General features: G+C 49.7%; 1 non-coding gene across 1 annotated transcript; it reads right to left on the bottom strand.

Moving 5' to 3' along the window:
- Nucleotides 1-17,710: 17,710 nt before the first annotated feature.
- TRNAK-CUU (transfer RNA lysine (anticodon CUU)) lies at nt 17,711-17,783 on the bottom strand. The gene has a single exon. It is a non-coding gene; the product is annotated as a tRNA-Lys (tRNA).
- Nucleotides 17,784-23,443: the final 5,660 nt, after the last annotated feature.

The following is a 23,443-nucleotide window of genomic DNA, read 5'->3' as shown; positions in this document are numbered from 1 at the left end:
AAAGAGAGGCCAATGAAAAAGCAGCAACAGCGGCAGAGCCAACAGGTGGCGGGCCAAGACCCTCTCCGGCAGGGCTCGATCCCAGTAAGATCAAGTCCCCGGTAGGGGCTGACGGCGGCACAACGGGACCCACGCAACCGGATGAAGAGGCGTAGAAGAAGAAAATGGTGCAGCACCCAGTGTACTTCGTCAGCTCCCTCTTGCAGGGGGCTAGGTCGAGGTACTCAGGTGTGCAAAAGCTGCTCTTCGGCCTCCTTATGGCCTCGAGGAAGCTGCACCACTACTTCCAAGTGCACGAGATCACGGTGGTCACCCGCCTCCCATTGCAATGGATACTACACAACCCAGATACAACGGGGAGGATTGTGGAATGGGCCCTAGAGCTGCCAAGTTTCAGTTTGAAGTTTGAAAGTACCTCGACAATTCAGAGCAGAATCTTGGCGGAGTTTGTTGCAGAATGGACCTCGACGCCTGACGAAGAGATACAGGAGACCGCTCTCCCCGGCAAGGAAACAAGCTGCAACTGGATCATGTACTTTGATGGTGCCTTCTTGCTGTAAGGCGCCAGCGCTGGTGTGCTGCTTGTCGCACCCACCAGAAAGCACCTCAAGTATGTCATCCAGATGCACTTTCCCCGGGAGATGTCAACCAACAACACCGCCGAGTACGAGGGTTTGCTTCCCGGTCTTAGGATCGCGGCAGACCTCGGAGTTAGGGAGCTCATCATCAGGGGCGACTCACAGCTCGTCGTCAGGCAGGTCAACAAAGATTACCAAAGCCCGTTGATGGAAGCTTACGTTGATGAGGTGAGGAAACTGGAAGAGCGCTTTGATGGTATACAAGTGGAGCATGTCCCTCGGGCAGAGAATGACGTCGCCGATTACCTGTCAAAGTGCGGCACCCTCAAGCTACCTGTGGAACCAGGTACTTTTGTGCTTCAGTTAACCCAACCATCCGTTCAGTCGTCGACTGGGTAGAGCAAGCGGAGGAAGCTAGTCCCCAGCAAGTACTTCCCCATCGAGCTTCCCGGAGCTGCCGGCGAAGATGTTGCTGTGGATGTCGATCCTGCCGCAGGGCAACCGACTCTGGCAGGACCTCAGGTCATGGTCATGGAGGCGGCTGCCCCCGCGGCAGAAGAGATGCCTTTGGTCCTTGCCGTCGAGCCACAGGCTCCGGCATGGGCACAACACACCGTTCAATTCCTTCAAAAAGGAGAGCTCCCTAAGGAGCAGGAAGAAGCAGAAAGAGTAGCCCGCCGGTCTGCTCTGTATCAGTTTGTTGGTAACGTGCTATACAGAAGAAGACCAAATGGGGTGAAATTGATGTGCATCTCCCGGGAGGAAGGACTAAAGCTGTTGGCAGACATACACGGAGGCATATGTGGCTCCCACATAGGGTCAAGGGCCCTTGCCGGCAAGGCCTTCTGGCAAGGTTTGTTCTGGCCCACCGCCCTCCAGGATGCGATGGCACTAGTAACCAAGTGTGAAGCATGCCAGTTCCATTCGAAGAAGCTTCATCAACCAGCCCAAGCCCTTCAAACTATCCCTCTCTCCTAGCCCTTCTCAGTCTAGGGGCTCGACATACTGGGCCCTTTCCCCCATGTCCTCGCGGGCTTTGAGTACTTGTACATCGCAATCGACAAGTTCACAAAGTGGCCAGAGGTGGAAGCAGTGAGGAAGATGACAGCGCAGTCGGCCATCAAGTTCTTCAAGGGGCTAGTGTGTCATTTTGCAGTGCCCAATAGGATCATCACCGACAACGGCACATAGTTCACAAGCCACGCCTTCATGACATTGAGGATCTCGGCAGCAGGGTCTGTTTCGCTTCCGTGGCACATCCACGAAGCAACGGCCAAGCGGAAAGAGCAAACGCTGAAGTCCTGCGAGGCTTGAGGATGAAAACTTTTGATAGGCTGCGCAAGAGTGGGAGGCGCTGGATCGATGATTTGCTGGCGGTTCTTTGGTCGATCAGAACAACGCCAAATCGATCCACCGGCCAGACACCCTTTGCCCTGGTTTACGGGGCAGAAGCAGTTCTCCCCACAGAACTCATATATGGGTCACCTCGAGTGCTCGCTTATGACCAGCTTCAGCAAGAGCAGCTGCGCCAAGATGACGCAGTGCTCCTTGAGGAAGATCGTCTCTGGGCGGCTGTGAGAGCAGCGCGCTACCAGCAAGCCTTGCGTCACTACCATAGCCGCAAGGTTCATGCCCGGAGCTTTGAGGAAGGCGACCTTGTTCTTCGGCACATTCAGTCGGCCAAGAATTCCAACAAGTTGACGCCAAAGTGGGAAGGCCCTTATCGGGTAACACGAGTCACCAGGCTCGGCACGGTCCGGCTGTAGACCGAAGATGCCGTCCCAGTGAGCAACTCCTGGAACATCGAGCATCTTCGCAAGTTTTACCCATAAAAAGCGGTTGCCGGGCCTCCTGGCAAGCCACCCTTTTGTACAAGCTTTGCCGGCAAGGCATATAACCTTTGTACAAAGCCAGGCGTAGACCCTGAGCATAAATAAACGAAGCCCTGGTGCCCTAAGTTATAGCATGCATGCTAGGTTGAGTCTCTTCCTTGGTTAGGGTTGATAGTGATTGGCGGCTACTAAACCCTAGCTTAGAGGTTGAGTGTGCGTCTTTGTTCTTCCCTGTCTTCTTTGGTTCATAGGGCACGTAAGTATTCTTGCCGAGCTATTCTGGAAGGAAAGGAACGGACCGGCGCCCGGGCCCCGGCAAGCCAGAATTGTCGGGGCTGCAAGAACGAGGATCCCTCTGCGGCAAGCCAAGGTTGCCGGGGGCTGCAAATCCAGTTAAGTCCTTTATCCCCTATCATGCATTTCGTTATGGACTGGGATGCATGAAACCCCGTTCTATCTCTGAGCTACTGTGCTCCCTCTTTTCGGCACCCAAGGATTATTTCCTGGGTCCGGATCTGGTCGTAGTTGCGGCAACAGAGGAGGGGAACGAGGGGCATAAGCCCACCTCATCCCTGCCTCCGCCAAGAGCGTGAGAAAGGTCGAGCGAGGTAGGGAGACGGCAAGGCATGTTGCCGGGCGGAAAAAAATGTTTGTACTAAAAGATGACAAGGATTCACCCCTTGTCGTGGGTTCCTCCTGCGAACGAAAATCCCGGCAAACATCCCTTTTTCATTAAAAAACATCCTGTAAAGGTACAATTCATACGAAATGAAAAACATGAACAAGGGGATTACAAGTTCTAAAGATAACAAAGGCCCGAAGGCTTACAAGACTAAAAAGATATAAGGTGCCCGTAATCCCTTTCTTGTCCCTCTCCTCACGAAATGGAACAAGAAAGCAAAAGGGCAAGAGGGGCGCCTAGGCAAGCTACGGGTGGTAGAAGACACCAAGAGGACATCTCGGTGGCCGTCCAAGAGCTGAATGGTGATGGCGGCGCCGGAGGCAGAGCTCAAAGACGAGGCGGCAGGACACCAACACGCGACGAAGGCGTCGGTGCCCGCGTACTCCGACTTGACGGCCTTGCCGATCGTCCTTTTCCTCTTCCGCGGCCACCCTACGCCAGCCGCCCAAGGAGACGACCCCGAGAAGTTTAAGGAGCCGGCGACACGGATGATGGAGCCACCGGGTGCCGCTCGGAGCGACGCCCAACACCTAGTCGGACCTGTCATCCTACTGCCCAATGCCCTCGTTGTCGCTGCCATTGTCTTCCTCGCCACTCTCGCTTGAGGAGGAATCTTCATCATCAGAGGAGCTCTCTACGCAGCACCTCACGTGGGTCCCGAAGTGCCCGAAGATCTTGACAGAGAGAAGGCCACCCTCCATTAGTTTGAAATGGAGGGCAAGCCCATCCGTCAAGCTGTGGAGGCGAGCGAAGGTCTACCACCCTCGATGAAGATACATGACGTGAGGGGCGGGGAACTCGACGTCGACCCACATGCCACTGTTCGCACAACCCCTCATGTGTACCCGCAGCGCCTGCAGCGGATCCAGCTCCATCTCCCGCGCAAACAGGGTCGGAAGGCGAAGGCGACGACACGGCGGATGGCGCAGCCTGACGAAGAATTCGCAGGGGTTGTCCCCGGCGTGGCCCTCCGTCGGAGGAAGGGCTGCTGGAGGGGGCGAGGCGGATCTACCGCCCCGTCCTCCTCTCCAGGGGCGCCACGGCGGCCTTGACCTCGCCCCCTCCCCCTTCCTCTAGCAGCCGGCTCCGCCGCTATGAGCTCTTGGGGAGGAGTGATGCGTTGTCTGGCTGAAACCCTCGCCGCCACCGATGAAGTGTCGCCGCGCCCCCTCGCCATGGCAGAAGAAGAAAGGAAGCAGGAATGGGGAGAGGCAGATGGCGAAAGGCTGAGAGGCGCCATCCCTCTCACTCCCCTCTTTATAAAGAGGCGGGGGCGAGGCTCGACCGCCCCCTCCCGGCCAATCCGGCCTCTTGAAGTGACAGCGAGCAGGGCCGTCGACCGTCCTCCCCGCTCCATTGAAGGCGCGTGGGAATCGACCCGCACGCACGCGACTACCCACGCCCCCTGCACCTTCCATTCGCTCTACATGCAATAAACGTGGCGCAAGCGGCGGGCGCAATGGGACGCGTGGAACAACGGTTCCCGAACGGGGGCAGTAAATGGGAGGCGGCCCTGCGATCTCAAAGAGACACGCAAGCCGCCTCTTTACTGTCCACCACAAGGTGACGCCAGCATCCCCATGTCATGCGCACACACTACCTCCACGTCACACGTTCAATGCAGGTCGTGGGGAAGTGCAGCAGACGGAACAGTGACCACGGTAAAAATCCACCCCAACTGCCCGCACACCGTTCTCGGCCTGGCCCAACAACGTGCGGCGCCTATGAGTGGCCCAGGCCCAGGGGCTCCTGTCGGTGTACAAAAGAAGGGGCTCTGCTTTTGACCCTTTACTTGTGCACGGACAGTCAGAGCCTCCCGCCACGGTCACGCACAGACACGGCAGGAAAGGGAAGCTGGAGAGAAGCCGAAGCCACAAGGACAAACAAAGCAACAACAAGTATCAAGGCCACGAAGATCGGATAGGCATAGCAAGTTCCCCCGGCAAGGACCCTTGTCGGGGCAGCCTCAGCAGCCCCGGCAAGGCCCTTGTCAGGGCAGCTCACCCACGCCAACCGAGCAAGCCACCCTTGAGCCCACCAACGCTAAACAGATGCATTGGAACAAGGCTCGGGAGGTACCTCCGTGGTGGCATGCAAATCTTTGTGAAGACATAGAATGCTCAAGACCAAATGAGGATAGGAAGGCAACCATCCTCACCGAAGAGACCCACAGGACCCCCAGCAAGATCATTGCCGGGAAAGCCAGCACGCCATGACAAGACCCTTGCTGGGCCACCCGGCAAGACCCTCGCCAAGCGCACCGGCAAGGCCACTGCCAGGCCCGCACCAGCCAAGTTCCCACCGCTGTTCGCACGCAGCTGCCAGCCCAACCAGTTGGGCAGGCACCTGCGTGGCAGCATGCAATCCTTCATGGAGGCTCCACCACCGCGCCACCTCAGCTGCCTGCCTGCCTACATGGCACCGCATGCATCGCTGGCCAGGGCGCGTGTCGAAGCGAGGGGGGCGGCAACGGATGGGACGGGCCTCACCCATGTCCCCGATAAAGCGAAGGGACACCTAAGCCTCGCATTAAATGAGTCTTGTCCTGTAATGCTAGCGATAACCTCGCAATGCTGTAGCACTTTCCACCTCATGTGTGCCACTGTGGCAGCCCCTTTCGCCTATAAAAGGAGGCCCATGGCATACAGAGAGGGGATTTGGCTCTTTTGAATGCCGGAGCACCCAGAGCTAGTTCGAGAGCTCAAGAACACTAATACAACCACCAAAGCAGGATCGTAGGGTTTTACGCATCTTTGCGGCCCAAACCTGGGTAAATCCCTCTGTGTCGTCTGCTAGTCCCGCTCTTCTCACGATCCCACGCCCCGCAACCGTAGAAGGGATTCCAGTGATCCCATAGGTGTTGTTTCCCACCGACAGACTATGTACTTGATTCCATCGGTGAGTATACCGGTTCTGAGCTGATTGTTCGGCTTTTGATTTTTTTTTCTCATGTGGTCGATCTACCCATTTGTGGTAATAGGCTGTGATATGCTTTAACACTGCCGCTGAGGTTAAGCTACTGAGGTTGCAAAGAAATCTTGGATCTGATAAAACAGACTTGGATATTCCACACTAACTGTGTCAAGCGGGTCAGCGGGATATGAAAATCCTTGTAAATAGAGTAGGCCGCTAAGAGTATGCCTTTGTGGATCCATATGGAATTATGGCCTCCAACTGACTTGGGTATGCGGACCCTGATGGTCGTGCAAAAAGCATCATACCTTTGCTGTCAGTCTCACCCTTTAATGGTCATGATTTTCTTTGTTAGGATACCTTACTAAAATAACTTGGACACATATGTCCTTGATTCTTCGCATGACCATGGACGTGATTAATGCAATATTTTTGACATTATTCCTTGTGCTTGTTTTCTGACCTGGGTCCGCACACATATGACATATACCCAGGGTTTGTAGCTGTATGGAGCTCATTGTCGAGGCCAATCATACAAGAAGGTGACAAGGTTTTATGACATCTCCTTGTCGGTTGCGGGAATAATGACCTTGATGACCATTGTCAAGACTGTTGATTCTGTGATGTCATCCCCAGATCTTGTCGATCCTTGTAATTAATGAGATGTATCTCTGCTTATTTTTTGCCTGACTCGTGAGGTTGTGGGATCCTTACTTTCCTTAGGTATATCTGGTGGATCCTTGACGCATCTTGTATGAGTGACTGATATGACTGGGGATGCATGCTCACCATATATAAGAATCATATGCAACCAAACACTTGATTCTTGACGTAGGCATATGTTTTGACTGAATTGCACCTCTGACAAAATTATTGCAAATCTGAAACTTGAACTACAATGTCATATACTGCCAACTCAATGTGTCATCTCTTGTAGCAATAATGAATATGACATGCGGTGTCGTACTGAAGAAGGCAAGGTGTCGTGAGTTGAAAGCTATCCGAGTAACTTGCATGTTCGAGGATACATTCTCACCATATATGTGGAAAGATATGTAATCTAACACTTGATTTCTGAGAAGACCTAGGCCTTAACTGATTTGTGCTTCTAACAAAAATGTTGCGAGTCTGATTACACACAAAGCTTGCTAAGGAGGACTTTTTAACTTTTGCTCGAAGCTTTTGTCTGGGGGTGGTGCAGAAGAAGTCTCGATAGCTTACACACAAAGCTTGGTCTGATTATTGTGCTGGAGAAGCCTAAGTTCCGTACTTGAGAAGCTTCTCCTCGGGTTCGCTTGTTGAGAAAATTTCATTTCCGTCTGTCATAAGCTTTTACTGAGGTATCTTGCTGTGAAAGACGAGGTATCATGGGCCATAAACTGTTCACATATCATGCTGAGGAAAAATTTGAGGAGCCTTACATCATTAATTTCTTCCGATAACGTGTGGAACAATATTGGGTTTCTTATATCCAAAACTTCATACTGATATGCAGACTAAAATCCATACACACGCCCATAATATTCTAAGGCTGATTATTTGCATGAGCAAATTTGTTTGACTGTCTTCATTGAGCATATCACATTCCGACTTTATTTCGGATGATAACATATTTCAAGAATCATGCATTGCTGAGCCAAAACTTTGTATATGATCCATACCTCTGTCTGAAAATATACCGTTGGCCTTGCAACTGACTTGTCTTTTGGCTGGCTGGATCATAACTGCTGTGAGGTTTTGGTATGGATGGGGACTTGATGCTAATAATCAATCCAAGACACAATTGGTATTCTGAGCAGATATTAATGACATAATGTAGTTGACTGGGTAGACCATAATGTTTAGCTGAGCTTCTTCCAAATATTAGAAATCCGTATTACTTCTTCAAGTCCGATGTCAGTTGATGAGCACCTCTTTATAGGGGGAAATAATGTAACACCGGGGCCCAAAAAGAAAGAAGCAAAAGAAAACTCAACTAAACAAAACACACAACAACAATCAATTCACACACAAACAATGTCACATATTACTGCTAGTCACACAATATGCATGCCTACTTGCACACAAATCTCGTGGAATCTCCGGTTCTACGATCTAACATGTTGTGACGATGTGCATGAGGACGAATAAATGTGTGGAAGAATTGGTGTAAACATCGCTACACCAAGTGCTAGCTTAGCCAGGTAGCAACCTGGACTAGCTCGGAGGTGAGGACGCACTCGATATCTATGTAGCAGGACACGTATGTCGTGACCACATTATTATCAAGAAGGCAGAAAAAGATCCGTACTCATCCAAGAAATAGGATAGCGGGGAAAAGCTGAGACTGCTGACATTGACCTTTCTTGATAACTAAGATCATTAAGGGTTGCCAACACGACAAAATAAAAGAATGATCCGGAATAGAAGCATGTTTATCACCGAAACGATAGGTGGGGCGGAAAGAAAGACATCGGCATGATACCTGAGCACCATTTTTGCAAACAGTGTCAGGATCACTTGGCATCACTCTAGTGGGACAGAAATGACACCAAACACCAAAAGAAAAGGGAAGCTGGAGAAATGCAGAGGCTAAGCTGTAGTGGATCCGAACCGATGCCAGCTACACTCACCAGATAAACCGTTAGCAACAAATAATAAGGCTATATGCATGCTATGCAACAAACAAATGCAGCAACCAAATGCAATAAACAAGCAAAACTCTATACTACCGATTTCTACCGGTTTCTACCGCTCGCGCGGACTAGGGTGTCCTACAGCCAGAACTGCTCTGATACCAAGCTTGTGGCACCCCGGCTCAGAGAAACCGGAACGCCCCGTATTCCAGCCAAGAGATCGAGATAAAGTCTTCTGGAATACGGCACTGCTTAACATAGAACAAATCAGCTCTTATTACAAAGCATAAATACAAAGGTCTGATGTTACAAAGGATCACATCAGCATGGCGACACTACGCCTGTGATACTACACTTGCTCTATGCTAGCAGTGGAACAACTCGTAGCAGCAGAAATCTTCTAGCAGTGAAACAACGATGAAGGTGGTGAACTCCACTCCATAGGGACTCTGGCTGGGACACGATCTAGCTCGCACAAACAGAAACCACGACAAGCAATCAAGCAATCATGGCATCACCTGCAATCTGGCATGACAAGCCAGGTTGGTACATTGAATGTACTTGCAAGCTCACAACAACCAAAAACATCAAGGCAAGACAACAACATAGCATTAAGCAGATTAATTAAATTAACAGCTACCTGATATGACAGCAACTACCAAGCATGATGTGAAACTACTACCATACTGATAAACCAACATCTCAATCCCAACAACAATCTCATTCTTGGCCAACCGGCCAAGCAATATACCATCTCGACCACCTCGTGGTCCATGTGATCACCTCGTGATCAACGTATCCACACGGTCACCTCGTGACCACATCACAAACTGAATGAGCATCCTCAAGATCATCTCAACATCATCATCAACATCCTGCCAAACTGTCACTGCTCACATACATCATATAAATCATCTATAAGTCATTCCATCATGTGAGTGTTGATCAAACAGTGTGACCTAGTACAAACTTGTGCCCATGACCAAGGACGTGGCTATCGATAGATTAAACACACACACTCTCTACAGAGGTAGCACACTTTACCCACACCACAGAACCCATGGCCTTGCACTCCCATTCGGGTGGACCAACGGCGATCCGACAAAACCGATCTACTGCCATGACACTCTCCCGGTCACTCAAACCAACACCCCTTTTTGGGTTCAGTCCTGCGTGACCGAGCCTACCAAAGGCAAAACTATCACCGTCGTGGCAAATAAATGGTCCCAAACGGGGACAACGTACCGCAACAACAACGGGTCCACAAGGTTTATGTCCGCCTACCTAATCAGGGTGGCACATGCCCATAACCTTCCCTAGTTGGAAGCACCAGCGAGAGGCATGACAATAGACCCATCAGGGCCTCCCCATACAAAGGCAAATGTAGTTGCATTTGAAAAATCCCGGTTCGGTGGCACCTGACCAACTTAATGACGGAATTTATCCCCAAAATATAACATTGATAACTGATACTCCGACATCAACTATCAACCTGTAATCCAAGTCAGAGCAATATCCAACAACTAATCCAAAACATAATATCATCATACCAAAATACTCCAAGGATAGCATAACACTACTATCACGATGAATCCGAAAACAATAATCCTACTACTCCAATAACAAGAATAAAGCTATCCATTAAAGATCCACATGTAAACATCATCTCCGAAAATAATACTCCAAGCAACAGAACATCAACTATCATCATGAAAATAAACATACTAGCCATTAATAATCCAATGGCAACATGACATCCAAAGTAATACTCCGAAATATAATATCAGATACCAACATGAAAATAATCATAACACCAACCACTAATGCTCTAATGGCAACATGATACTCATCAACTGCAAACATAACTCCTAGTAATCCAAACAATAGCATGGCAATAGCAAGATCAAAATAACACTCTGAGAAAATGCCATGCACGGAGTCAAGTAGCTAAAGCAATATTTTAAACAAGTTCAAATAAATTAAACCATGTCACTGCATTACAGTGATGCAAATGGAGGGTGTGGCTTGCCTGGGGTGGAAGAAATCACCAAGAGAAAGTGCGAGAAACTCGCAGAAAGAATCGTTGGAAACCGTACTCTCTCAGAGGGGGCTGAATAATGGCAGGGGAAAATGGTCATTTTCAGAATTTCAAAACATGGTGAAAGTGACTCCATCGGGACGGGCTCGACGAAACAAAGAAGTGAGCTTTGGATTCACCTGATTTGGAGCTACGGGTGAAAAGATATAGCTATTTTTCTACCAGGGACCTATCTGCAAAGAAAAACTTCACAATCTCGGTCTGGACAGAAAAACAGAAAGCGCACTCAGGGAAATACGATTTCACTGAACTGAAAACGTATTTGGAGCTGAAGAAGAAAGGAAATACGCTTTTAGAAATAGAAAATGTATTCTAGTGAATACATCTCCACTTATCTGACTTAGCTGGGCGGGGTCAATGTCCGGAGGCTGACATGTGGGGCCCGCGGGACCCACACACTTGGTCAACTCCCTCCTCCCGCCTCCATCATCTTCCTCGCGATGATGCGACAGAAGGCCGAGGCAGAGCACGACCGACGGCCGTCCCGACGCCACCGGCGACGCTCCGGCCACCAGAGTGACCAGGACGACGAGCCGCATCCACCTGATGGGTCTGCCCACGCCGGGGAGTAGAGGAGCAAGCGGAGCAATGGCCATGGTGGAGGAGGGCTTCGGGCACCGACGGGGCTCGCGGTCACGAGTACTCCGGTGCCGAACTGAGGGGTTGGGGAGGTGCGCCGGGGTCTGAGTGGTCTAGTGGTGGTGGTAGAAGGAGGAGAAGAGCTTGGGCTCGGGCGAATTCAAGCGGCGGAGGGCGGCGGCCATGGCGGCCAATGGAGGGCTCGAGGCATCCTCGAGCTTGTTTGAGTGGACGGGGGCTCTACTGGGAGTGAGGGAGGACTGCTGGAGCGCTCAGAGGGCTCGGAGGAGGTCTTAAATAGGCGTGGGAGGGGATGGCCAAGCTGTCGTCGCCGCGTACGCGTGTCCGGAGCCACGGACGCGTGTGCGCACGCTCAAGCTCGGAGGTAGGAGACGAGGGATGCACAGGGGAGAGCTCACGGGGGCGGAGGCAGCCAAGGAAGCATGGGGGGATGACGACGATGAGCAGAGCCAAATCTCCACTATACATCTGTGGGCGTGCATCGGCCAGCGTTGGTGAGCAAGCGGACGGAGGGGGAGAGGGGTCCAGAGGAACGAGATGACAAGAGGAAGAGAATGGACACGGTCACAAGCTCTAAGTCGACGAGGGGGAGTGGTACCAAAGCACAAACAGTGCTCTGGACACGCCACAGCACACAGAGCGCGTGAATGTGCATGCCAGCTGCGCGGTCACCACCCGACAGGCACGGGGAGGTCTATTGAGGATAGCAAACCATGTTTGGGAACTAGTTCTTCCAAGGTGGAGCATTTATGTGCCATTGGCTCGATCTAAGGCACTCTGGTTGGGTTGGAATGGAGCTCTAAAGTTTGCTGCGGTAAACTTAGTCGTGCGCTAGTGATCAACAGGAACTTGATTGGGGTCAATGGAGTTGTCTGAGATGTTAATCTCTGGAAGGACTACAGTCCGAGAGGTTTAGAGAAGAAATGGACCAATAATTAATAGGGTTAATTTGCAACTGCATTTTTGTTCCAGAAACTTGAATTGGATGATGCACTCATATGGAGAAGCAAGGGCCGAAATTGGGCAAAGCATCATGATATGGACATATAAAGATGATGTAAAAAGCTCATACCAAATGGACAAGCCAAAATGGTACTCGCTTCACAAACATCATTTATGTCCAGAAACTTGGAATAATTTTGGTGATGAAATGGATCAATTAAATGATGCCAAATTAGGTGGAGAGATGTTTTACGGGTAGAAGAATGATATGGTAATTTATCAGAATTTTTGAAGCAAAATAAAATACACTTGCTTCACAACATGAAAATATTGCCAGAATCAAAGATTTGGTCCTGTGCTCACATAGATGATTGTATTGGGCTGCAAATGGGTGGAGGGAGTTAATATGAGCACATTAAGGAGTGTGCAAAAGTTTAACTCATTTGGGTACTCCTAGCTAGTACTTCCTTCACAAAGCCTTCTGTCTGACAGAAACTTTGAAAAATCGCTGAGGAAGATTGGCTAGGCAAATAAAGTTGAATTCTTGCACGAGGCAATTATTTGGATATATAAGCATACCCAAAAAGTTTGGGGGCACTAGGAAAATATAAATGACACTTCCTTCACAAAGTGCCATTCATGACAGAAATGAAGAATAATTATTGGAGAATTATTCTTGGGCTAGGACAGGAAAGTTTGGGCATATTTGATCAACATATGACCCAAAGGAATTATAAGAATTAATTGGGGATTTTTGGATGGACAAAAATATAGGTTGCTTCACAACCTAGGGCAGATAGGGTTATTCCTTTAATGAAAAAGGAATTTTCCCTAGAAACGAATTTTAGGGTTTGGTCAAGGAGTGACATGATCTTGGCAAGGTTTTGAGAATGATGAGCCACTTAGGAGGGAGAATGAGGATGATTTCCCAAGTAGCAAGGCCACAGAACCACTCCAACAAGAAAAACAGAACAAAAACCAAATAAATGAAAAGAAAAAGAAAAGGGCCAAAAGCCAGGTTGTTACATTGCCGTCGCCCAGTTGTGCATGCGCCATCATGTACTCATTTGCCACTACTGCATGGCCACAGATCCTTTCGACCGTTTCACCAGGTTTGTCAACAGCACCGACTACAAGTTTGCTACGGTGGAAACTACCGATGATGTAAAAGCGCTTAGGGTTACGAGCTTGGCCTGCAAGAACCTTGTCGAAATCCGTGAGCAGTACAAGGTCTGGGGCAGCACGAAGGACTCCCTGGTTGAACTCGCCTCGGCTATCATCGACCCATACTATGAAAAGATGAAGGAGGATGCCAACAGAACCCATCCCGTATCCTGGCACGGGGCCTGGATGCGGCAACTAGATGAACCTCACCTCAGGTCTGTGGCCAAGAGCGTGTACACATGGTACGAGATGCACAGGTGGATCGTTAACATGAGGAAGTGTCTCGTTACCCAAATCGACGAGGCCGGATCGAGCTACAAGCACAGCAAGCGTCACAAGAAGTAGATGATGATCAGAAGATCATTTATCCTAGTTAATCGTGCATGTACTATATAGTTTAATTTGATGTGTGGAAATGTCATGTGTGTAGTAGCCGCCTATGTAATTATGCATGTAATAGTTTACTTTGGTGTGTGCAAATGTCATGGTTGTAGTAGCCACCTATGTAATTGGATGTTTAATTTGGTTATGCAACCATGTCCTTATAAGTGTGTATATATATGTTGTTGTTCTATATGCAATCCCATCGCACAACACACACGTCTTCTAAGCAACAATCATCTGTGTTATTATCGGTCTTCACACACATTTCTGATTACCGACCTGTTTGCTGCCTATCACACACATCTTGTTATATTGAACCGTTTCTGTTCTCTTGGCTCAATGCAAATAGTTCATCCAAGTGAACCGTATGTCGTATATCGCACACACCTTGATCTGGCTGACCGTTTCTTTTGTGTTGCCTAATCACAAACAGTTCATCCGAGTGAACCGTATACTGTATATCGCACATACCTTCATATGGCTACCTGTTTCTTTTGTTCCGCCTCATCGCAAACAGTTAAATGAACTGAACTGTATGCCCTGCATCGCACACGCAACTAAAATCTGAACCATGTTTGATGCATCCGTCATCGCAAACGTTTTGCACCTTTTTTGACGGGTTTTTTAGACCACCATTTGCGATTATTGCATCGCACACAGTTTCGTCATAGGGTCTCTGATCGTTGTCGCGTTAGCAGCATCCTGCAGTAGTGAATGTGCCCAAAAGGCAGTTTTCCAAAAAGGTTCCTCCAAAGCCTAAGCAACGCAACGAGGCAAGTTGTTCACGTCGCTCCTTCAGTGGTTGCTCCAGTTAATCTTACAAATGCCGCTGGAGAAAGACTTTGCAATTTCTGCAAACAGCCAAATCATGTCAAGGCGGACTGTCTAGGTTTTCTTAAGTGGCTGAATAAAAATGGTAAGGATGAGATCACTCTTGTAGATGAATCTCTATATGTTGATTTTTTTGAATCCACATGGTCGATTGACTCAGGTGCGACTACTCATGTCGTGAATTCTTTGCAGGGATTCCGTATAAGCCATAGCCTAAGAAGGGGTACAAGAAGACTTAATGTCATGACTGGGAAGGAGGCCAAAGTTGAAGCGGTGGGCTCCCTCACCTTGAAGCTGCACGGTGGCTTCCTACTTCAGCTCAAGGACGTTCTTTATGTGCCTACATTGAGTAGGAATTTGATTTCAGTTTCATGTTCAGATGATTTTGGATTTCATTGTACCTTCGGGGAGAAACAATGTTTTTTAAAGTATTGTAATAAGGATGTTGGTCTCCCCGTCCGACGAGGCAAACTTTATATGTTAAATCTTTTCGGTTATCCTATGTGTGTGAATCTCTGCAAGATGAATATGAATGAACGTAGTCATGAAAAGAATGGGAGAAGTATCAATCCTTCTTTGAAATTGTGGCATCATCGCTTGGCCCACATTTCGAGGGGGGGAATGGGAAGATTAATTAAAGAAGAAATACGTCATCTGCTAGATTTCTCCGATGCATGCAATTGTATTCATTGTATTAAGGGAAAATACATTAAAAAATTAAGAAAGGAGCAGTAAGAGCCACAACGGTCCTTGAACTTATTCATACTGCCATATGACCTTTTAAAGTGAAGTCTATGAATAGTTTTGATTCTTTCATTACCTTCACAGATGATTTCTCTCGCTATGGCTACATTTATCCTATATGTGATCGATCCGAAGCTTTGGACAAATTTAAGATTTATAAAGCCGAGGTCGAAAATCAACTCAAGATCAAAGTAGTACGGTATAATCACGGGGGAGAATATTATGTCAGGCATGCTCCTTATGGGCAAATTCTAGGACCAATCGCGAAATATCTTGCTGAAAATGGAATTATTGCCCAATATTCAATGCCTGGTGAACTTCATCAAAATGGCGTAGCTGAGTGTCGCAACCGCACTCTTATGGATATGGTGCATAGTATGCTTAGTCACGCAAGATTACCGGTAAGTCTTTGGATGGAGGCATTGAAAATAGCTACACACATCCTGAATCCTGCTCCAACTAAGTCAGCACCGAGCACACCTTATGAGATGTGGGCGGGAAGAAACCAAGGTTGAATTACTTGCGTGTGTGGGGTTGCCCAGTTGAAGCTAAAGTATTCAATCCACATATTAAGAAGTTGGACCCAAAGACAGTTAGTTGTTTTTTCATTGGGTACCCTCATAGAGGAAAAGGATATCGATTTTCTTGCCATGGTCATACCACCAAGTTTGTGGAAAGCAGGCAAGCGGTGTTTTTTGAGGATAATGAAGTTCCTGAGGTTAGGGCGATTGATCTTGAGGAGAAGCGGGTGTATGTTCCATCCCCGACTATCCAAGAGAACTTTACCCCTATGCCCAATATGTACGAGACACCTACTGGTGATCCCGAACCTGAAGTGGATCCTCAATCCAACGAGAAGCCTCAACATAATGAAGATTCTCAGCATGACGAGGACCCTCAGCCAAATGGTGATCCTCAACCCAATGCTAATCCTCAACCTTCTTAGGCAAGAAGAAATGCACATACTAATGAGCCTATGAGAAGATCACGACGGGAAAAGAGAAGGGCCATCTCCAGCGATTATGTCACTTTCATGTGTGAGGATGAACGTGACATAGGGAAGGTACAAGATCCGACCTCGTATAAAGAAGCCACTAAAAGTGAAGACTTGTCCAAATGGTTGGTCGCCATGGAAGACAAATTGAAATCTATGAGCTTGAATGATGTTTGGGACTTAGTAGAAGTTCTTGATGGAGCCAAAAGGGTGGGCTGCAAGTGGGTTTACAAAACTAAATATGATTCCAAAGGGAATATCGAAAGGTTCAAAGTGAGACTTGCAGCAAAAAGTTTTACATAGAGAGAAGGGATCGATTATAAGAAGACCTTCTCACCTGTGTCAGCCAAAGATTATTTGAGAATTGTAATGGCACTTATGGCTCTTATGATTTAGAGCTACATCAAATGGACGAGACACCACAGCTGAGCGCGACGAGCACCGAGCGCGTGGCGCATGGCGACGGCGGCGTGTTTCGTGCGGGGTGGACGTGGGTTTGCGTTCCATGTGTTCGGTATGGCACGGTCCAACGTCCAAGGGAGACCCGATCCAGTGGTGTGCTAGATGACCTATCTGGCAAGATGTATTGTGAGTCGGGTCGGGTCTGGGGACAGCTGACTTAAGTGTCAGCTCATGAGCTGCCAATGGTTACTTCTTTTTTGGAAGCAAGCTCCCAACTGCTCAACAGCCACTTGCTTCTGTTAAAAATGGGGCAGCAGCCTCGGATCGAGCAATCCACCGCAGAAGCAAGAAGGTACTCCCACCGTCCACGCCAGTTGTTATACGCATCCCGCCCGTGATCCCATCACGAGAGGCATAAACCTCTGTTGCTGCACTAAACAATTCATGCCATCTCCCCCTTGTAGTGATGCATTAGCACTAATCTAGTAGTCCCCGGCTGATTAACTACTCACGCTAATCAAAGCAACAAGCGAGCGATGCGGCCTTCACGTGAACCGTGATTGGCACACACACCCGGTCAAGGGGCACGCCCGCTGACAGCGCTCTGCTTGCATGCTGTACTCGCGTGGCTGCTCTGCTGTATAGCGCCGTTGGTTTGCATCAGAGATGAGATTAAACTACCGTTTGACTAGCTCGCCGTCTGCTTCTTCTATTTTTTGACAAAAAAGCTCGTCGCTTGCTTATTACTCAAACCATCTGCTCAGTTGTTACGATACTATAAACATCGTTGTAGTAGAATGATTAGTCCGCAGAAATGGAGCATTGTTCCGGCGATGTGCACGGAGGATTGGTTCCATTTGTAAAAAGACAGAAACCGTGAATGAAAAGAAAATTCAAAATAGGAGACGAACCAGCAGGAAAAAACAGACGGCGCCCACCGTGGGGCTCGAACCCATGACCACAAGGTTAAGAGCCTTGTGCTCTACCAGCTGAGCTAGACGGGCTGGCTGGGTGAGCAGAATTGAATTTGTTGTTCTGTAATATTATAAATGCCTTCACTCTCTGGCCCAAGCCCACTACGTAGTAGAGTTCTTTAAATTGGACCATGAGTCCATACTTCATTTCGCCACAGACTATTTAGATTCGCACGAAAGTCATAGCTACGAGGGAGACCTTTTTTGTGGAAAAGAAACATACAAAGAACTTTTTGTGTGCTTGAGCTGTTCCAATCAGAACGACTGCTGGGGTGTGAACTGTGAAGGCCAAAAAGACACGGCAACTGGATCAGCTCATAATCAAAACCTCTACCTAACTATTCTGTCATACTGTGTTAGACTGTATTTACATGTGTATATTGTAACGTTGTATATCATCTCATTATATATATATGTGATAGGCCACCCCTAGAGGGTTATGCCGGTTCCCCCCAAAGCCTATTGTCTTACATGGTATCACGCTAGGTTACGTCCGCTTCCGCCTAAAAACCCTAAACCGCCGCCGCCGCCACCGCCGCCGCCGCCGCGCCCGCCGCCGCCGTCGCCCGACTGCCATGACGTCCGCCGCTGCGTCCGGCTCCACCGCCACCGGTTTTCTGCCGGCCTTCCTCGCGGCACTTCTCTCGAGGCCGCTGGATGCCGCCTCCCTTCAGGCGCCGATCGGGACACGGAGCGTCGGCTCCCTCTTCGCGCTCCCGCCGGCTGCTACTTCGCCCGGGCAGGCGCTTGTGGCCCACAACACCGCCGCCCCGTCAACCGCGGTTGTCGCGCCCTCGGCCACTACGCCGCTGGTGGCGGAGGACGTCGCGCTGGCAGGCTTCGCGGCGTCAACCGCGGCCATCGCGCCCTCTGTCACCGCGCCGGCTGCCCCTCCGACTGTCTCCACGGTGTTCTCACCTCAGCCAGTCTCCTCGATGGGATCGCAGCCGCCGCCGCCGTTTCACTTCGGCCATCTCATCACCATCAAGTTGTCGTCGGACAATTACATCTTCTGGGGCGCGCAGGTTCTTCCGTTTCTTGGGAGTCACTATCTGCTTGGCTATGTCGACGGCTCTCTCCCTTGCCCTCCTGCGCTGGTTGACAGCATGCATGGTCCGGTCTATAATCCGGCTCACCGTGTCTGGACGGGGCAGGATCAGGCGAACCTCTCCTCCATCCAGGGGTCGCTCTCTCCAGCCGTTGCTGGGCTTGTTGTCTTCGCCAAGACGTCCCACGAGGCATGGACTATTCTTGAGCGCTCATTTGCGGCACAGTCGCAGGCTCGTGTATCTGGGCTCCGTCGCCAACTTGGGGAGTGTCAGAAGCTTGACTTCACCGCCACTGAGTTCTACAACAAAGTCAAGAGTCTCGCCGACACGTTGGCCTCCATTGGACAGCCCCTCACTGACTCCGAGTTCAACTCGTTTATTGTCAATGGTCTTGATGAGGAGTATGACGCCCTAGTCGAGATCATCAATGAGAGGGGCAACTCCACGCCCATGCCAGCACACGAGGTCTTTTCACGCCTCCTGCTTACTGAGCAACGAGTCGAGACGCGCCGATCCAGGGGTAACGGCGCCCTCTCGGCAAACGCCGCCACCAAGGGTGGTCGCTCCTCTGCTTCATCCAGGGCTTCTTCGGGGCAGTCACCACCACCCGTCTCGGCCCCTCCTCCTACTGCGACTCTACCAGGGGCTGGCGGTCCACGTGTGTGCCAGCTTTGTGGTCGCGATGGGCACTGGGCCTCGAAGTGTCACAAGCGCTTCCAGCGGGGTTTTCTTGGTCTTGGCAATGACGGGAAGGATACACGCAACTTTGCTCGTCAGGTCGCCATGGCTGATCGTCCGCCGCCGCAGAAGCCACAGGGACACACTCAGTCCTACTCCATTGATCCCCACTGGTACATGGACTCTGGGGCGACAGAGCACCTGACCAGTGAGATGGAGAAGCTTCACACTCGTGAACCCTACCATGGCTCCGACAAGATCCACACCGCCAATGGAGCAGGTATGCACATCTCTCATATTGGTCAAGCATCACTTCTCACTAGACATGCCAATAGGAGTCTTCAACTTCGCAATGTTCTTCGAGTTCCATCTGTGACACGTAATCTTCTTTCAGTTCCTAAACTCACTCGTGATAATAATGTGCTTTGTGAATTTCATCCTTTTGATCTTTTTATTAAGGATCGGGGCACGAGGGACATTTCTTAGTGGGCGGCTCTGCCAAGGTCTCTATCGTCTGGAGCATCCTGGCGTCGCTCGCGTCTTCAGTGGAGTTCGGGTATCTCCGTCACAGTGGCATGCTCGTCTTGGTCACCCGGCCACACCTATTGTCCGGCATGTTTTGCGTCGTCATGAGCTTCCTAGTGTGTCTAGTAATAAAGATGTAGCAGTGTGTGATGCTTGTCAGCAGGGGAAGAGTCATCAACTTCCTTTTTTGGAGTCCAGTCGTGAGGTGAAACATCCTTTAGAACTTGTGTTTTCAGATGTATGGGGTCCTGCTCAGACTTCTGTTAGTGGTCATAATTATTATATCAGTTTTGTTGATGCTTACAGCCGCTTTACCTGGCTTTATCTTATCAAACGTAAATCTGATGTGTTTGACATTTTTGTTCAGTTCCAAAAACATGTTGAACGCCTTCTCAAGCACAAAATTGTTCATGTTCAGTCGGACTAGGGTGGCGAGTATCGCAACCTCAACTCCTTCTTTCAGTCGCTTGGGATCACTCACCGTTTAGCATGTCCACATACACATCAGCAGAATGGTTCAGTAGAACGTAAGCATCGTCACATTGTTGAAGCTGGTCTGACTCTTTTGGCCCATGCATCTGTTCCGTTTCGTTTTTGGAGTGATGCTTTCACCACTGCATGTTTTCTCATCAATCGTACTCCCACTCGTGTTTTGAATATGAAGACTCCCATTGAAGTTCTCCTTAATGAACAACCGGACTACACCTTTCTCAAGGTGTTTGGGTGTGCTTGCTGGCCCCATCTCCGTCCATATAACAAGCGTAAGCTCGAGTTTCGTTCCAAGAAGTGTGTTTTTCTTGGTTATAGCTCTCTTCATAAAGGATACAAATGTCTTCATGTTCCCACTAATCGTGTCTACATCTCTCGGGATGTTGTGTTTGATGAGCATGTTTTTCCCTTTGCCAAACTCCCTGTGTCCAGTACCGAGCCACCTGTCATGCATTCATCCTCTGTTGCTTCTGACCAATTTGATGATGTTGCATATTCTCCTCTATTGTTGCCTAACCATGATGCAGGCACTGGTCGTGGGGCTCGTTTGGAGATTCTGGAAGCGCCATCTTCTTCTTCGTCGCCATCGTCTTCATCCTCGGCACCTTCTGTTGTGCATGAGGAGCACATGGCGCCCCTGCATGGCCTCGGTTTCCGTGCTCATGCACGGCCGCTCGACGTCCTGGCCCGGTCGCCTCTGGCTTCTGGGCTGCCTTCGCCATCGTCGCGCCCTGCAACCCCGCCAACTGGGCCGGCCTCCTCGGTCCCCGTCTCGCCCAGGGCGTCGGGGCAGTCATCACCAGGCCTGGCCTCGCCCGCCCCTGCCTCGCCCAGGGTGTTTGGGCCCTTCTCACCAGGGCCGGCCTCGCCTACTCTCGCCTCGCCAAGGCCGTCTAGGCCGGTGTCACCGGAGCTGGCCTCGCCCACCCTCGGTTCGCCCATGGCCTCTGAGCCCCTGTCGTCGGGCCAGTCTTCGCCATGCAGCCCGGAGTCGTCTGTCCCGAGCTCGCCTGAGGTGATTCCTGCATCTCCGGCGACCGTCACGTCTCCGTCACCTTCGCCTCCGCCGGCTCCTGCTGCTGCTCTACGTCCACATACGCGCAGTCGGAGTGGCATTTTTCAGCCTAAGCAACGTCACGATGGCACAGTTGCTTGGTTAGCGGCGTGCATGTCTGCTGCTCTCGCAGATCCATCCTCTGAGCCACGCACGTATCAAGCTGCTATGCGCATTCCTCATTGGAGAGAGGCCATGGAGCAGGAGTATCAAGCGCTTCTTCGCAATCAGACATGGACTCTTGTTCCTCCACAATCACGGGTAAATGTCATTGATTCCAAATGGGTTTTCAAAGTGAAGAGGCATTCTGATGGGTCCATTGAGCGCTATAAGGCTCGTCTGGTTGCTCGTGGATTTCGACAGCGTTTTGGACTTGACTATGAAGACACCTTCAGTCCAGTGGTCAAGCCTACTACCATCAGACTTCTTCTCTCTCTGGCTGTTACTCGAGGTTGGTTTCTTCGTCAGCTTGATGTTCAAAATGCTTTTCTTCATGGTGTCTTGGCGGAGGAGGTTTACATGCGCCAGCCTCCGGGTTTCTCTGATCCGGATCGCCCTGATCATCTCTGTCGTCTGTCCAAGGCAATTTATGGTCTGAAGCAGGCTCCTCGTGCTTGGCATGCTCGTCTTGCAATGGCTCTTCGTGCTCATGGTTTTGCATCATCAACTGCTGACTCCTCATTGTTTCTTCTTCAAAGGCCTGAGGTTACTATGTACTTGTTGGTCTATGTAGATGATATCATTTTGGTCAGTTCCTCTCAGTCGGCTGCTACTGCGCTTGTTCGCTCACTTGGTGCTGATTTTGCGGTCAAGGACCTTGGGAAGCTTCATTACTTTCTTGGTGTGGAGGTTACTTCTCGTGCTGCTGGCCTTGTTATGACGCAGAAGAAGTACTCTCTGGATTTGTTGCAGCGAGCTGGGATGCTTAAGTGCAAACCGACGACTACACCCATGTCTACCACTGATAAGCTCAATGCTGTTGATGGTGTGCTTCTTTCTTCTTCTGATGCGACCGAGTACCGGAGTATTGTTGGTGGGCTCCAGTACTTGACGATCACGCGACCAGACATTTCCTATGCTGTTAACCGAGTCTGCCAGTATCTGCAGTCACCCCGTGACACTCATTGGTCTGTTGTTAAGCGGATTTTGCGCTATATTCGTTTCACGGTGGCTCATGGTTTGCATATTCGGCCGTCTGACTCTGGTTGTCTTTCAGCATATTCTGATGCAGACTGGGCTGGCAATCCGGATGACAGGCGATCCACGGGGGGTTATGATGTCTTCTTTGGCTCTAACCTGATTGCCTGGAGTGCTCGGAAACAGGCTACTGTCTCGCGTAGCAGTACTGAGGCTGAGTATAAGGCTGTGGCCAATGCCACATCAGAGATTATCTGGGTACAGTCCTTGCTTCAGGAGTTAAGTATACCCCAATCACAGCCTCCTGTTCTTTGGTGTGATAATATCGGTGCTACATACCTTTCTGCAAATCCGGTATTCCATGCCCGAACGAAACATATTGAAGTTGACTATCACTTTGTGCGTGAACGTGTCTCTCAGAAGCAACTACAGATCAAGTTTATTTCTTCCAAGGATCAACTTGCTGACATCTTCACCAAGCCATTGCCTTTGCCACAGTTTGAGACTTGCAGGCGCAATCTTACCCTTCTAGATTCATTAGAAAGTGGCTAAGATTGAGGGAGGGTGTTAGACTGTATTTACATGTGTATATTGTAACGTTGTATATCACCTCATTATATATATATATGTGATAGGCCACCCCTAGAGGGTTGTGCCGGTTCCTCCCAAAGCCTATTGTCTTACATACTGCAATCATGTAAGTACAGTCAAGATTTTCATTTTCGAGCGAGAAAGTTTCAGTCGCCACCAAATCTGTT

The sequence above is a fragment of the Triticum aestivum genome, chromosome 5B (genome assembly GCF_018294505.1).
Source record: "Triticum aestivum cultivar Chinese Spring chromosome 5B, IWGSC CS RefSeq v2.1, whole genome shotgun sequence".
NCBI classification, from domain to species: Eukaryota; Viridiplantae; Streptophyta; class Magnoliopsida; order Poales; family Poaceae; genus Triticum; species Triticum aestivum.
This window is presented reverse-complemented; position numbering and strand designations above follow the sequence as displayed.